The sequence below is a fragment of the Malaclemys terrapin genome, chromosome 4, assembly GCF_027887155.1.
Source record: "Malaclemys terrapin pileata isolate rMalTer1 chromosome 4, rMalTer1.hap1, whole genome shotgun sequence".
NCBI lineage: Eukaryota > Metazoa > Chordata > Testudines > Emydidae > Malaclemys > Malaclemys terrapin.
This window is the reverse complement of record NC_071508.1, coordinates 24960757-24974209: the sequence shown is the minus strand read 5'-3', so window position 1 is coordinate 24974209 and position 13453 is coordinate 24960757.

Below are 13453 nucleotides of genomic sequence, written 5' to 3'. Positions count from 1 at the left end.
GGAGGAGACTGGGACAGGCTGCAGTGGGTATAAAGGGGCTGCTGGACACAGACAGACCCTGCCTGGCTCACTAGCTCCCAGACTGAGCCACCATGGGTCACCACTAGGGGTCGCGCGGTGGACTCAGTGGTGAGGGATGGGACCACTAGCTGCGCTACCCAGCACTGTCCCCAGTAGGGGTAGATTCCTGGGACTGGGGGCTCGGGAATAACGTGGAGGCAGGAGAGGGGCTGCACACTGGCTGGCTGGTATAGCTGCACTGACTGGCTGCTAGTGCATTGGTCCAGAGCCCCCCCCGCTCCCTGGAAAGAGGTGGCTCTGATCACCCTGAGCTTTGTTTTCTACAGGGAGGGGCCCTCCCCAGCACGGGGGGAAAACTTAGTCCCTTCCGGTTTTTGTTGGCAGCTGGCGTTGGGAAACGTCATAAGCGCCCTTGGAGAGCAGAGCAAGAAAGCGGTGCACGTACCCTACTGAGACTCCAAACTGACCCGGCTCCTCCAGGACTCCCTTGGGGGGGAACAGGTAACAGGCACCCTGAGCCAGGGCGTGGGGTCACCCAGCGGGTGTCAGCTTCAGCTGGGTGTGTGTGACCCAGAATGGAAGAGCTGTGCCCTCGCTGGGTCTGCACCCTGGGAGTGTCGCCTGAGGCGGGTGGGGGATTTCTGAGTAACAGGAGGGCCGGTCGGGCTCAGGGATGGACCTGAAGTGCCGTGTGGGTTTCCTGGGGTGGTGCGTTGCTGAGGGTCCGGTGGAGTCTCCATGGTGACTTTTCAAAGGTAATTATCTCGGCTCTCTTGGTCCTGGGCCCCAGACGCAATTAGGCAGCTTTCGTGGAATTAGCTCTTGCAAAATGCGTCTGAGCCCTTCGTGATCTGGGACTTGGCAGCTGAGTTTCCCAGCACGGGATTGCTCTAATCCCTCCCCCTTCCTGTCTCAGTGATGCCCCGAATGCCCTGCCGTGGGCTGCCCGGGGTGGCGACTCCCTGAACACCACTTTGTAATGAACAGGGGAGGCCACCCAGGGTTCTCTTTGCCAGCGCAAAGCAGGCTGCTGCCTGAGCCACACTCCCAGCCTGTGCCGGCCCAGGGTGGAAGGGGCCAACGCCCCGTTTATAAAGTAAATAAAGGCCAAAGGGGGTTGTGGCTGGAGCTGCCAATAGGCACCCATGTGCCAGTGTTGGAATTGGCTGATCTGACGTGGCCCAGGTGCTGCATTGTTTGATGGCAGCTCCAGCTGACCCCGTTGGCTCTCCGTCCTCCCTAGCCAAACCATCATGATCGCCTGCATCAGCCCCTCTGACCGGGACTTCATGGAGACCTTAAACACGCTCAAGTACACCAACCGGGCTCGCAACATCAAGAACAAGGTGGTGGTGTACCAGGACAAAACCTGCCAGCAGATCAGCGCCCTGCAGGCCGAGATCGCCCGCCTCCAGATGGAGCTCATGGAGTACAAGGTGGTAAGGGGCGGCTGAGCAGGTGAAGCCTCATGTGTGTACGGCCCACTCGGGTCACCAGTGAGGATCGAACCCAGGACCTTCCACGCCGGCCCCTGCCGCTTGGGCTAATGGAGTAACTCCACTAACTGAGTTTGTGGCAGGCTGTTGTGGTTGCTGGGGCTGGCTGCTAGAGGGAGACCTACTTGCATGTACAAAGCCTGGGTATGACCTGGACTCCTTGCCGTCACAGGTTCAAATCCCAGCTGCAGCAACACCGCCTCGAATGGCATGGGGAAAGTATTCCTGCCTCCCCTGCACAGATCTGGCCCCATGCTGTGTGTACAGCTACTCCTCTGCTGGCCTTGGCCAGCTCCATGCCCTCCTGGGTGCAGTGTATGCTGTGGCACTGGGCTCCACCCCAGAGATGGCTGTGTTTCAGTGGTGCTGTAGTTTGTGGGTAGGATGCAAGGGACTATGGCGAGGTAGGCTGTTAAAGGGCTGTATGTCATGTCTGAACAGGGAGAAGGCTTCAGGGTATCTTTCGGAGCTGGGAAGGCACCTCCTGCTTTATATCCCTGTCCTGTGCGGCATATCCGACATCCTGCTTCATGCTGAGCTTGGCTGGGCTGGTTTCCCAGGAGCACCAGCCCTTAGGCAGCCAGAGGTTGCTATTGAGCTGAGTCATGTATCTCCCCAGCCCGAGAGGAAGGATGGCCCAGTGGTCATGGCACTGGCCTGGGACTTGGGAGCCCTGTGGTCAAGTCCTTGCTCTGCCACAAACTCCCCGTGTGACCTTGGGCAACTCCCTTAGCCTCAGGGCCTCAATCCCCATCTGCCCAGCCGGGGTCAGAGCACTGCCCTGCCCCCTGGGGGTGCATGAGGGTAAATGCATTAAACTGGGAGGTGCTCAGCTCCTGCCATCATGGGGCTCAGATCAGTACCTTACCTGAGTAAAAGGCACTTACAGCATGTCAGCTGCTCCCTGTTTCTGCCTTCCCACGGGCACCCCTGCCATTTTTTGAGTCTCTGCCTTTTCCCTGCTCCTCTTGCTGTGACCCATCTTTAAGGTGACCATATTTCCCAAAGGGAAAACAGAACACCCCGTGGGGCTGGCCTGAGCCCCTCCTCCTCCTCCTCCCCCCCCACGGGGCTGCCTCGAGCGACTTGCCTGAGTCCCTCCCCCCATGTGGGGCTGGCCTGAGCCGCTCACGCGAGCCCCCCTCCCTGTGCAGAGGGTAGACAGGGCTGGGGCGAGCAGCAAAGCACATACGGGATAGGCCGACTATTTCCCAAAGGCTGGGGCCAGCATCACTGCTCACCTGAGCCCTGCCTGCCCCCCGCTGGATCCCGGCCTCCCCTCCATGTTCCTCTGCACCCCACTTTCTTGACAAAACTGGGCGTTTGTCCCGTTTGCCCTTGGAGACAAATGCCCACTTTTGCCAAAAAAAAGTCGGGACGCCCGGGACATGGCTTAAAAAAGGGACTTGTCCCAGCCGAAACGGGACGTAGGGTTACCCTACCCATCTTCCTCAGTGCGGCGCCATTGAGCACGTGGCCGGCTGGGTTCGGCCAGGGCTGATGGACACTGTGGCTTTGCCCTCTCTGCATCTCCCTTTCTCCTCTCCCCGCAGGGCAAGCGTGTGATCGGGGAGGACGGTGCCGAGGGCTACAGTGACTTGTTCCAGGAGAACGCCATGCTCCAGAAGGAGAACGCCACCTTGCGCATGAGGGTGAAGGCCATGCAGGAGGCCATTGATGCCATCAACAGCCGGGTCACCCACCTGAGAGCCAGGAGGCCAATTTGATACTGGCCAAGGCAGGTGAGGACGGGCACCTCCGGAGAACATGTATGCGAGGTGGGGCATGCGGATCGGTCCCACGAAAATTACAGCCACCCCAGAGCTCAGGTCCAAGGGCAGCTGAGTGGCAGCCCAGCTGCTAGGTGTTTCTGATCTAGTCCGTGATCCTAATTCTGTCCCTCCAGGTGACGGCAACGAGGCCATCGGCGCCCTGATCCAGAACTACATCCGGGAGATCGAGGAGCTCAGGTGGGCGTGGGTCACGTTCTCTCCTTCCGCCCGTCTGGGGGGGCTGCGTATCGCGTGCAGCTTGAGAGGACCTGCAAAGAGGCAGTGCGGGCTAGCGGGGGGGCTGCTGACCTGGGGCTCTGGAGGCCCAGATTCCCTCTCTGGCTCTGCCGCTCCCGGCTGGGTGACTGGTGCTGCGGGCACTGGGTTCAAATAGTAGACTGGCATCGCAGCTCTGCCAATGACCTCGGGCAAGTCACTTCCCCTCTCTCTTGCCTTTGGTCTGATGCGACCATTTAGATTGTCGGTGCTTTGGGGCAGCGCCCGTCTCACGGGTGTGTGCAGCACCTGGCACAACAGGGCCTGGATCCCGTCTCTCTCGGTGCTGCTGAAATATAAATAAAAGCCCCACATTCGAGTTGGAAATGTCTCCATCCTGTAGGGCGTCCTGTCCGGCCCTTGTGCTCCCAAGCTTTCTCTGGAGCCTTGGCTGATCCAGACTTAAATGCCTCCCAGGGGTACATTGAAATGCAGTCTGATAGCTAGTGCTGCTCATAAATGTGGATTTCATGCTGGAGAAACTGACAACCCTGGAGACAGGAATCCCCTCGCTCGTTCTGGGCCAGATTCTCAGCTGGTGTAAAATCAGCGTTGTCCCACTGGGGTCCCTGGAGCAATGCCGATTTACGCCCCTCCCGCTGAGGATCCAGACCCCGTCCGTAATGCTAGAAAACAGAGGTGCCCCACCGTGTCTAGCGCAGCCGCTGCTGAAGATTAACCCTTAGGCTGCCATGTCAGCGTATCACCGTGGCTGTTGAGAACTGGCTGTCGGCCATAGGGTTGCTTCTCTCCCGTTAGCGTTCAGACCTGGTGGGAAGCCCTGGGGCCTTTGTGACGTGGCCTGGGCTGCATTGCCATCTAAGTGAAGGCACTAAATCCGTGAAGTGGCATCTGCTGTGACTCTTTGCTCCCACGAGAGGCATGCAGATGGTTAGTGGTGGCCATGCCAGCTTTCCTTCCCTGCGATGTCCTTCTGCAGCACCCCTCCCCGGGAGCAGAGCCCTGAGCCCCTTTGTCCAAGTTGAGCGAGGGCAGTTTAGGTTCCAGACACACACTCTCCCGGTCACCCCTCCTTAGAAGTTGCGGGGAGGGGGTGTCTTTTCCCCTGGGGTGTTTGGACATCTGCCCAGGACAGCAGATCTCCGTAACCAAAAGCCCCTCCGATCCCCAGGACAAAGCTCTTGGAGAGCGAAGCCATGAACGAGTTGCTCCGCCGGAGTCTGTCGCGGGTCTCCTCCAGGCCCCCGTACTCCCTGGGCTCGTCTCCAGGCCTGGGGGTGCTCAGCAGCCCCGTGGTCTCCATGGAGGCAGAGGCCACCGAAGTCCTCCGGCGGGCCAAGCAGGACCTGGAGCGGCTGAAGAAGGAAACCAAGCAGCGGAGGAAGAGGCGATGGCCAACTCCTTGCTGGGAACAGAGCGGGGAGGGGTCTGTTCTGGGTGCTCCCACCCCTGGCTCTTCATTATTATGGCAGGACCATAGTTATTGGGATGCCCACTTCTCCCTTGGCTTCCAGCCCTGGCACCCTCCAGCCCCCATCAGCCCTGCTGGTCCAGACATTGTCCTGCCCCATCCCTGGGAAGCCAAAGCCATACAGCAGAGAATCAGGACTCCTGGGTTCTTTTCTCAGCTCTGCCTCTGACGTGCCACATGACCTTGGGTGAGTCCCTTCCCCTCCTTGTGCCTCAGTCTCCCCATCTGGTAACACTGCTTGGCCCGTCTCTCTGGAGGGCAGTGAAGCTGGGTTCCTGAAGGGCTCTGAGATGGAGGGTGTTGGGGATGTATGGTCTAAGGGGACCGTGTGCCAGGGCTCCCCAGTCACCGGGGTTCACCCCATCTCTTCCTGGCAGCCCGGAGAAGGAGGCCTTTAAGAAGAGGCCAAAGCTGCAGCAGGAGAATGGGGAGGAGACGGACGAGAACGAGGAGGTGAGGGAGGCTTCCCCCGTGGAGTGGGAGCCCGATTGCTAGCCAGAATGCCAGCGGCCTTCTCTGTGCCTCGCCAGCGCTCGGGGCAGCTGTGTCCTGCCGCACCCTGGGAGGTGGGGCAAAGCCCAGCCTGTCTGTGGGAGTGGCAGGGGATCTGGGGGGCAGGGGCAGGGTCCATGACCACCCCCCATAGGGCAGCCAGTCTGCTGCTGTTTGGCCCCGCCTAGGTGTGGAGAGTGGGGGCAGGGCATGGCCGAGGATGGCGGGTAAGACAGTCCCCTCTGCCCCCTGGCAGTGCCCTGTGCCATCTGACACCCTGGCAACAGGTGGGGCAGGGCAACTAGCCACAGGCCTTTCCATGCAGCTGGGCTTTGTCCCGTGAACCGTGTCCCCTCTGCCCCAGCCGTCCCGGAGGTTCTCATCAGGTCCTTCATTTTCAGCTGCCATCTCATCGGGGATGGTGGGGGGAGCTCCCCAGACATGGCCCACTCCCTTTGCACGCAGGGATCAGCCCTGCCCCTGGCCCCGGGTCAAATGTCCTCTCTTCTGCCTCTGCCTGGCACTGGTTTCCGAGGCAATCGCTTTAATTCACCCACATCTGGGGGTGGCGGATGGGGAGAGGCCTGAGCCCCTGCGACGATAGGAGAGGGGCCGAAGGCTCCTGATCTCTGCCCTAACCCTGCGCTTGTTTCCCAGGAGGAGGAGGAGCGGGAGGAGAGTGGCTGTGAGGATAAGGACGAGGATTCGGGCAGCGAGGAGAGCCTGGTGGACTCGGACTCGGATGCGGAGGAGAAGGGTAACTCGGAGGGCACGGCGCCCAGTTCTGTGCTTAGGCTGGGGCCGGGGATATCTGCAGTGACTCAGGGCTGTGCCCCTTTTGGGGAGGCGGTAGGCGGCTGCAGTGGGCCTGTAGGGTGAGCTGGGCAGGTCTTGGCTGGAGGTGCACGAGGTGCCAGTCAGGGTGCTAAGGTGGTCCGGCTCAGCTGGTGCTCAGTGGCACAGGCCTGGCTGCCAAGCTCTGTCCCTTCCTCCTCAGCCCCCCGCATTCGCCTTCGGGTACCCAGGCAAGGCTAAGACCGCAGGAGCGAGATGCCATCCCCTCTGAGTCCTGCCTCATCTGCCTCCTTTCCTCTGCAATGCCAGAGTCCATAGGGGACCCGTGAGCCAGGCACTGCCCCTCCCCTCTCCAGGCCAGCCCAGGGCTGCCTGGCTCTCTCCTCCTGACCTCCCCGGGGCTGCCTGGCTGACTGACTCTCCCCCCACCTCTAGTGGTGAATTTCCAGGCTGATCTGGCCGACCTGACCTGCGAGATCGAGCAGAAGCTGATTGAGGAGCTGGAGAACAGCCAACGGTGCCTGCAGACCCTCAAGCACCAGTCCGAGGAGAAGCTAATCCTGCTGCAGAACAAGATCCGCGACACCCAGCTGGAGAGGGACCGGGTGCTGCAGAACCTCAGTACGGGCAGTGCCCCCTCCACCCCCCGGCTCATCCCACCGCACGGGTCCTCTGAGCCAGCGCTGGCAGGAGAAACCCTGGGGTTCTCCCGGCACCCAGTGAGGCCCAAACTGGGCCCTGTCCCTGTGTAAGGGACTGTTGCCCCCTTACTAACATTCAGTGGGGGGGGGTTGGTTGGCTGCTCCCAGCACTAAAAGGGGAGGGGTCGATGGCAAATCAGGAGCCTGAGACTGACAATCCCCAGGGACAATGGGGAGAGGCCAATGCCCCAGATCAGCCTGATTGACAGGGCGGGCAGCTAATCAGGGAGTCAGGAGGCGTCCCCTCCTCCGGGTGAGCTGGAATTGCCTGGGTCAGACAGGGTGGGGCCGAGCTAAGGAGAGAGCAGGGGCCCGAGCTGAGCTGAGCTGGTGGGAGCAGAGCTGCAGCCCCAAAGCCAGAGCACAGCCCAGAGAGAGCAGAGCTGCCCTGGGGGCAGAACTGCAGCAACCGGAGCCAGAGGGGCCAGAGAAGCAGCCCAGGGAACTGGAGGCAGAGCAGCAGCAGCAGCAGCAGGGCTGAGGCCGAGTGGAGCTGGAGCCGGGGCTGGAGCCGTCCGGAGCTGGGTGCGGTGAGCAGCTGGGGAGAGTGAGGGGGACCCTGGGCAGTGGGCCCAGCACAGGGAGACGCCTCAGCCAAGAGGCCTTGCAGGCCAGACTCGGAGGGGGGATCATAACCCCGACCGGGCGGGGGCGACGCTGGGAAAAAGGGTCCTGCCACCTAGAGCCTGAGAGCGTGTGGCCACCGCCAGATCAAGTGTCCGACCCGCAGCGTCTCTGCAGCACAGCCAGGGCCTGAGAAGGAGCCTGGGACCTACAAGGAACAGACGGTGACCTGCCCTGACGTTCCAGAGACACTGTTTGTGATGTTCCCTGCCACAGAGCGGGGTGATGTGTTTTCCTTGAACCTTTCCCATTTTTCCTTATTCTTTTATAAAGTTAATTGTTAATTAAACAACTTGTATTTGCTTTAAATTGTATGAAATGATCAGTGGGTCAGGGAGGTGCCCAGTGCAGAGAGAGTACCCTGGAGTGGGGACACCCTAGCCCATGGTTCTGGCTTGCAGGCAATGACTGGTCTGGGCTACTCGGCCATTGAACATCTCCTGAGCTGCTGGACCAGGCAGGCTTGTCCCTGGAGGCCAAGAGTTAATCTAAAGTGCCCCCCACTGAGGGTGCTTTCCCTGGGGGCCTGGTGGGTCCAGGGGGCAGCTGGGTGGGATGGAGCGTGATGGGCTCGGCCTAGCCTGGCACTCTGAGCGTCTCTGCACCACCCCCTTCAGGCACCATGGAATGTGCTACATGGAGGAGAAGGCCAACAAGATCAAGGCGGACTACGAGAAGCGGCTGAAGGAGATGAATCGGGACCTGCAGAAGCTGCAGGCAGCCCAGAAGGAACACGCTCGCCTGCTCAAGAACCAGTCGCGCTATGAGCGGGAGCTCAAGAAGCTGCAGGCTGAGGTGGCAGAGATGAAGAAGGCAAAGGTACCTGGCTGGGCAGAGGAGGAGGGGGCTGGAGGGGCATGGCCTGCTTGTGCTAGCTCTTCAAACTGGGGAGGGACGGTGGATGGGCACAGCCCCTTGTGCACACTCCTTATGCTGGGTGTGGCTGTCGGGGGGGCCCGCAGGTGGCACTGATGAAGCAGATGCGGGAGGAGCAGCAGCGGAGGCGGCTGGTGGAGACCAAGCGGAATCGGGAGATCGCTCAGCTGAAGAAGGAGCAGCGCAGGCAGGAGGTAAGAACCCAGCTCCTCACCAGGGCTCTGCAGATAGGGCAGCTCTGGCTGGGGCCTGTGCCCCTCACTCGGCTCTGAGCTCCCACACCAGCTGGCCAGGGTGCAGCGGGGAGTGCGGGTTCTCCAAGGGGTCTGGGCCTTTCCTGGGGTGATGCCCCAAGCCAGGCTCCTCGGGACCAGATGGGGAGGGTGCTGGAGAGCCCTCGCTGATGCATGATGTGTCAGGTCCCCTCCCCTGTGCACAGGTGAGCAGTTACCTGGGTGAGCCAGCCTGCACCCAGAGTCCCTGACGCAGGGTGGGGCAGGGGCAGGGGAGCCCCTGTGACGGAGCAGGGCTGAGACAGGGAGTGGGGCCATTCAGGATATGGGGCAGCAGGGGAGCCCTGCAAAGCTGGGGCTGAGCGGCAGGGATGGCTGAGCAAGGCGATGGGAAATCTGGAGCAAGCGCTGCACCAACAGAGGACCGGATTCCACTCTCTATTACGCTCATTGTAAATCTGGAGTAACCGCATTGACATTAGCGGAGTCGCTCCAGATTTGCACTGCTGCTGCTGCGATGTGAATCCAGCCGTCACCTGCATCGAGAACATTCCACGTTCAGTCCTGCCCTACCTCTGCTCGACAGTGTGTTAGAGCTCTTCTGGGTGCCCGGCCGCTGGGATCAGTGCCCGGCTTGGCCCCCAGGCCCACTCCTCTCAGATCCCGTGTTGGGCCACTGGCCGGCCAAGGCCTGCAGGTTCCGTGAAGCCAGGAATGGGGCCGGCAGCATAGAACAGTGTAAAACCCTGCCTGGTTGGGGAGCTGTGTGCTGGGCACCCTGTGCGGAAACCAGCCACCCCACCGACTGTCTGGGGACTCCTCCCCCTGCTGAAGGCGCAGCACGTCCCCTCTCCCAACCACATGTCCATCTGTCTGTCCATCCCTTGAGATCAGCAGCTGGTGGGGTGGCAGGTTCCGCCTTCCCCAGGTCAGAGGAGGTGATTGCTTCCTCCTGCATCTCTGGTTGCTGCTCAGGGCAGGTACAAATGCCACAGTGCTGCCATCATTGTTGTACTTAAAGTCCTGCACAGGATCTTTTCAGGGGGAATAAGGCAGAACACCACATTTATTAGTAATACATGTATTCATTAACACTGTATTATATGCATATAATATATTACACTCACACACACACACACACACAAACACACTCCGTCTTGTTGTTACCAAGTAGTTGCTCCCCTTAACTTCACTGGCCAGGTGAGTTAGATGGGGGAGGGGGTGGAGCTGGGCTTCTGCCGATCCGGATCGATGCTCCCATGTTGACAAGACGAGACCCGGGGTCCTCTGCAAGACACCTCACTTTTATAGCAGCTTTCCTCTTATGCAAATCTATACCAGATTCAAACTCTGTGTCTGTGTCCATTGGTCCTTTGTGCTGCTTTCTTTTGAGTGTTGTCCCAATGCTGCAAAGAGGGTGTTTCCAAAGAATGTGCTTGCTTCTAACCCCCGAGGCCGTCAGTATGTCTGCTTGTCTTTAATGAGCCCACTTGACACGTTTTATTGTCCTTGGGTCTGGCTCCCAGCCCCTCTCCAACAGTTGAGGCTGTCTGGAGGTGCTGCCTTCCATGCCTTCCTCATTCACACCTCATTCATTCAACAGGGCAATTGATTAAGAGTGGGGGGGGGGAGAGCTCTTGTTCTACTGCTAGCAAAAAGAAATTTTTCTTCTATCTTATTCTATCCTTAGGGGCTATAATATTATACCAAGGGCAATGCAAAGTTTCTAAATGAAGCTTTGATACAAAGTCCCATGAAAACAGAGGTTACACGTGGGTAGACCCACCACAAGGTTATATGAAGAGGCACAATGTAAAGTCATATGAAAATTATCAGAGATTGATCTACATTGTCCCCCTTTTGACCTCTCAAGAACAATTCTTGAGTGGTCACCATATAAATCTTTTATATTTGTTGCAAACAAACCAAACAATTATAACCAGGTGAATATAACTAAAACCATTACAATTGACTAAACACCAGATATAACATAAACACAAATGCAAACAATTATAATTATAATAATTGGACTTAAACTAACATTCAGTTGCTAAAATGTTGTAGAATTCCCTATTTTTAACAGTTGTTCTCAGAGGTTTCTGGGGACCTGAAAGATGGGGCCATACAATTATGGGCCAAGGTCTTACAGGTTATGGGGGCCCAAGAATTACCCTTTAGGGCTTGGGGAAATAGAACCAGAGTGCATAGAGGAAAGTGTGGAATTAATAATAATACAAGCAAATGTAACTAACAATACAAATGTATCAAGAACAAAAATCAACAACAAAATGATTATTAGAGAACCTAACAAAACAAAATAACCCTGATGCACTGGGGACCCAAGTCTTTTGGACACAAGGGGTGATTGATAAGTTGGATGGAGATGGGGGAAGTAGAGAGAGGAAAAGACATTTACCCTGTCTAGTGTAGTATCCCCTCTCATTCTGGACTCAATGCTAACACAGGACACCACTAGAGACAGACACAGATCATGCAACACAGAACACTGAACACAGACTTTGTCATGACACTATAACCATGGTATTTTATAACTCTTCAGCTGGTACCAGCTCTCCTGATGTTCTGGTTCAGAGCCTGAAAGATAGAAGCTTGGAAACAAATTAGCACAGTGCTTCCACCATGGCAGAACCTGCTTAGTCCCTGCCACAGTGTGTTTGGTACTTGGGGCTGCACAAATGCTAATTAAGTGGTGCATTTCTTGTGAGTATAAATCCTCCCTTTCTCTCAGTAAAAGGGCGTTAACACTCCATCTAGAAAAAATTTTCTATTTTAAAATCTCCAGCCATTTTACCATGGCCTGGAGATCTGAGGCAGAAGCAGGCACTATTGTTAACTGTTTCAATGGCATTTTGGCCCTGGGAGGAGGAATTTACCCAAATATCCCCCTTCCCAATCTCCAGAGGGGTCCCAAAGGTCTGCCCCCTTCTGGGGTCTCAAATGTTTCTTCTCCTGATGTTACTGCTGCTGTAAGATTTGAGAGTGCTGTTTTAACTCTCTGTACCCAACCTGTTTTTAGTTTCTTTATCTGTTGCTTGCCTGGGCCCGATCCTGCTTTTTTTAATAAACAGTTTCTTTCCATGGGCACAAGCCTTGTTCCACTACCAATTTAGCAAGGAGGGTGGGTTTTTTAACTAGCCCCCACCCTTCCTGGTTCCGTTTCTTAAACATTTTCTTCTAAATTGTGAAATTACCACAATATTACTTACAAAAAACAAAACAAAACAAACAAACATAAACCACACTACACTGCCCAAACTCCTATATCCTTCAGAGTTTGGTTTAACAGAACAAGATTTGTATCTTATGTTTTTAACCCACTCTGGGCCAGAGGGAGAGACGCTAAGCCTCCCTCTGTATTACTCGGTCTGCTACCACCGAGGGTTCATACACCAATTATACAAATCCTTCCCCGGATCAGAGTGAGAAACACTAAGTTCTCCTCTTTAGCTCAGTCTTGCTACGGCTGAGGGTGTATGTACCTCTATTACACAATTTAAACCTAAACTCCTATATCCTTCAGAGTTTGGTTAATTAACTGAAAGTTTACGCTCTTTTTCCTATAGTGCCAGGCTTGCTAAAGCTGGCGGTGTGCACACCAGTTTTGTAATAACTGTGGATTCTATGCTTGCTCCCCCTTTCGCATTCTCCACCAAAATGTTGTACTTAAAGTCCTGCACAGGATCTTTTCAGGGGGAATAAGGCAGAACACCACATTTATTAGTAATACATGTATTCATTAACACTGTATTATATGCATATAATATATTACACTTACACTCACACACACACACAAACACACTCCGTCTTGTTGTTACCAAGTAGTTGCTCCCCTTAACTTCACTGGCCAGGTGAGTTAGATGGGGGAGGGGGTGGAGCCAGGCTTCTGCCGATCCGGATCGATGCTCCCATGTTGACAAGACGAGACCCGGGGTCCTCTGCAAGACACCTCACTTTTATAGCAGCTTTCCTCTTATGCAAATCTATACCAGATTCAAACTCTGTGTCTGTGTCCATTGGTCCTTTGTGCTGCTTTCTTTTGAGTGTTGTCCCAATGCTGCAAAGAGGGTGTTTCCAAAGAAGGTGCTTGCTTCTAACCCCCGAGGCCGTCAGTATGTCTGCTTGTCTTTAATGAGCCCACTTGACACGTTTTATTGTCCTTGGGTCTGGCTCCCAGCCCCTCTCCAACAGTTGAGGCTGTCTGGAGGTGCTGCCTTCCATGCCTTCCTCATTCACACCTCATTCATTCAACAGGGCAATTGATTAAGAGTGGGGGGGGGAGAGCTCTTGTTCTACTGCTAGCAAAAAGAAATTTTTCTTCTATCTTATTCTATCCTTAGGGGCTATAATATTATACCAAGGGCAATGCAAAGTTTCTAAATGAAGCTTTGATACAAAGTCCCATGAAAACAGAGGTTACACGTGGGTAGACCCACCACAAGGTTATATGAAGAGGCACAATGTAAAGTCATATGAAAATTATCAGAGATTGATCTACATCATCGGTTACAGCAGAATAAATCCCGATTAGCCCCAGTTGCTCCAGGTTTTATACCGCTGCTGGTGAGATCAAAATCTGGCCCATGGCCTGCACTGAGAACATCCCATGTGCTGGCCCCAGGCAAGGGGGTGGGGGAGCCCTGGGTCCCCTCCCTTTCCCCCATTGCTGCCATGGGTTCTACCCCAGACCCTGGGTTCCTCTTTAGCGGCTCACGGC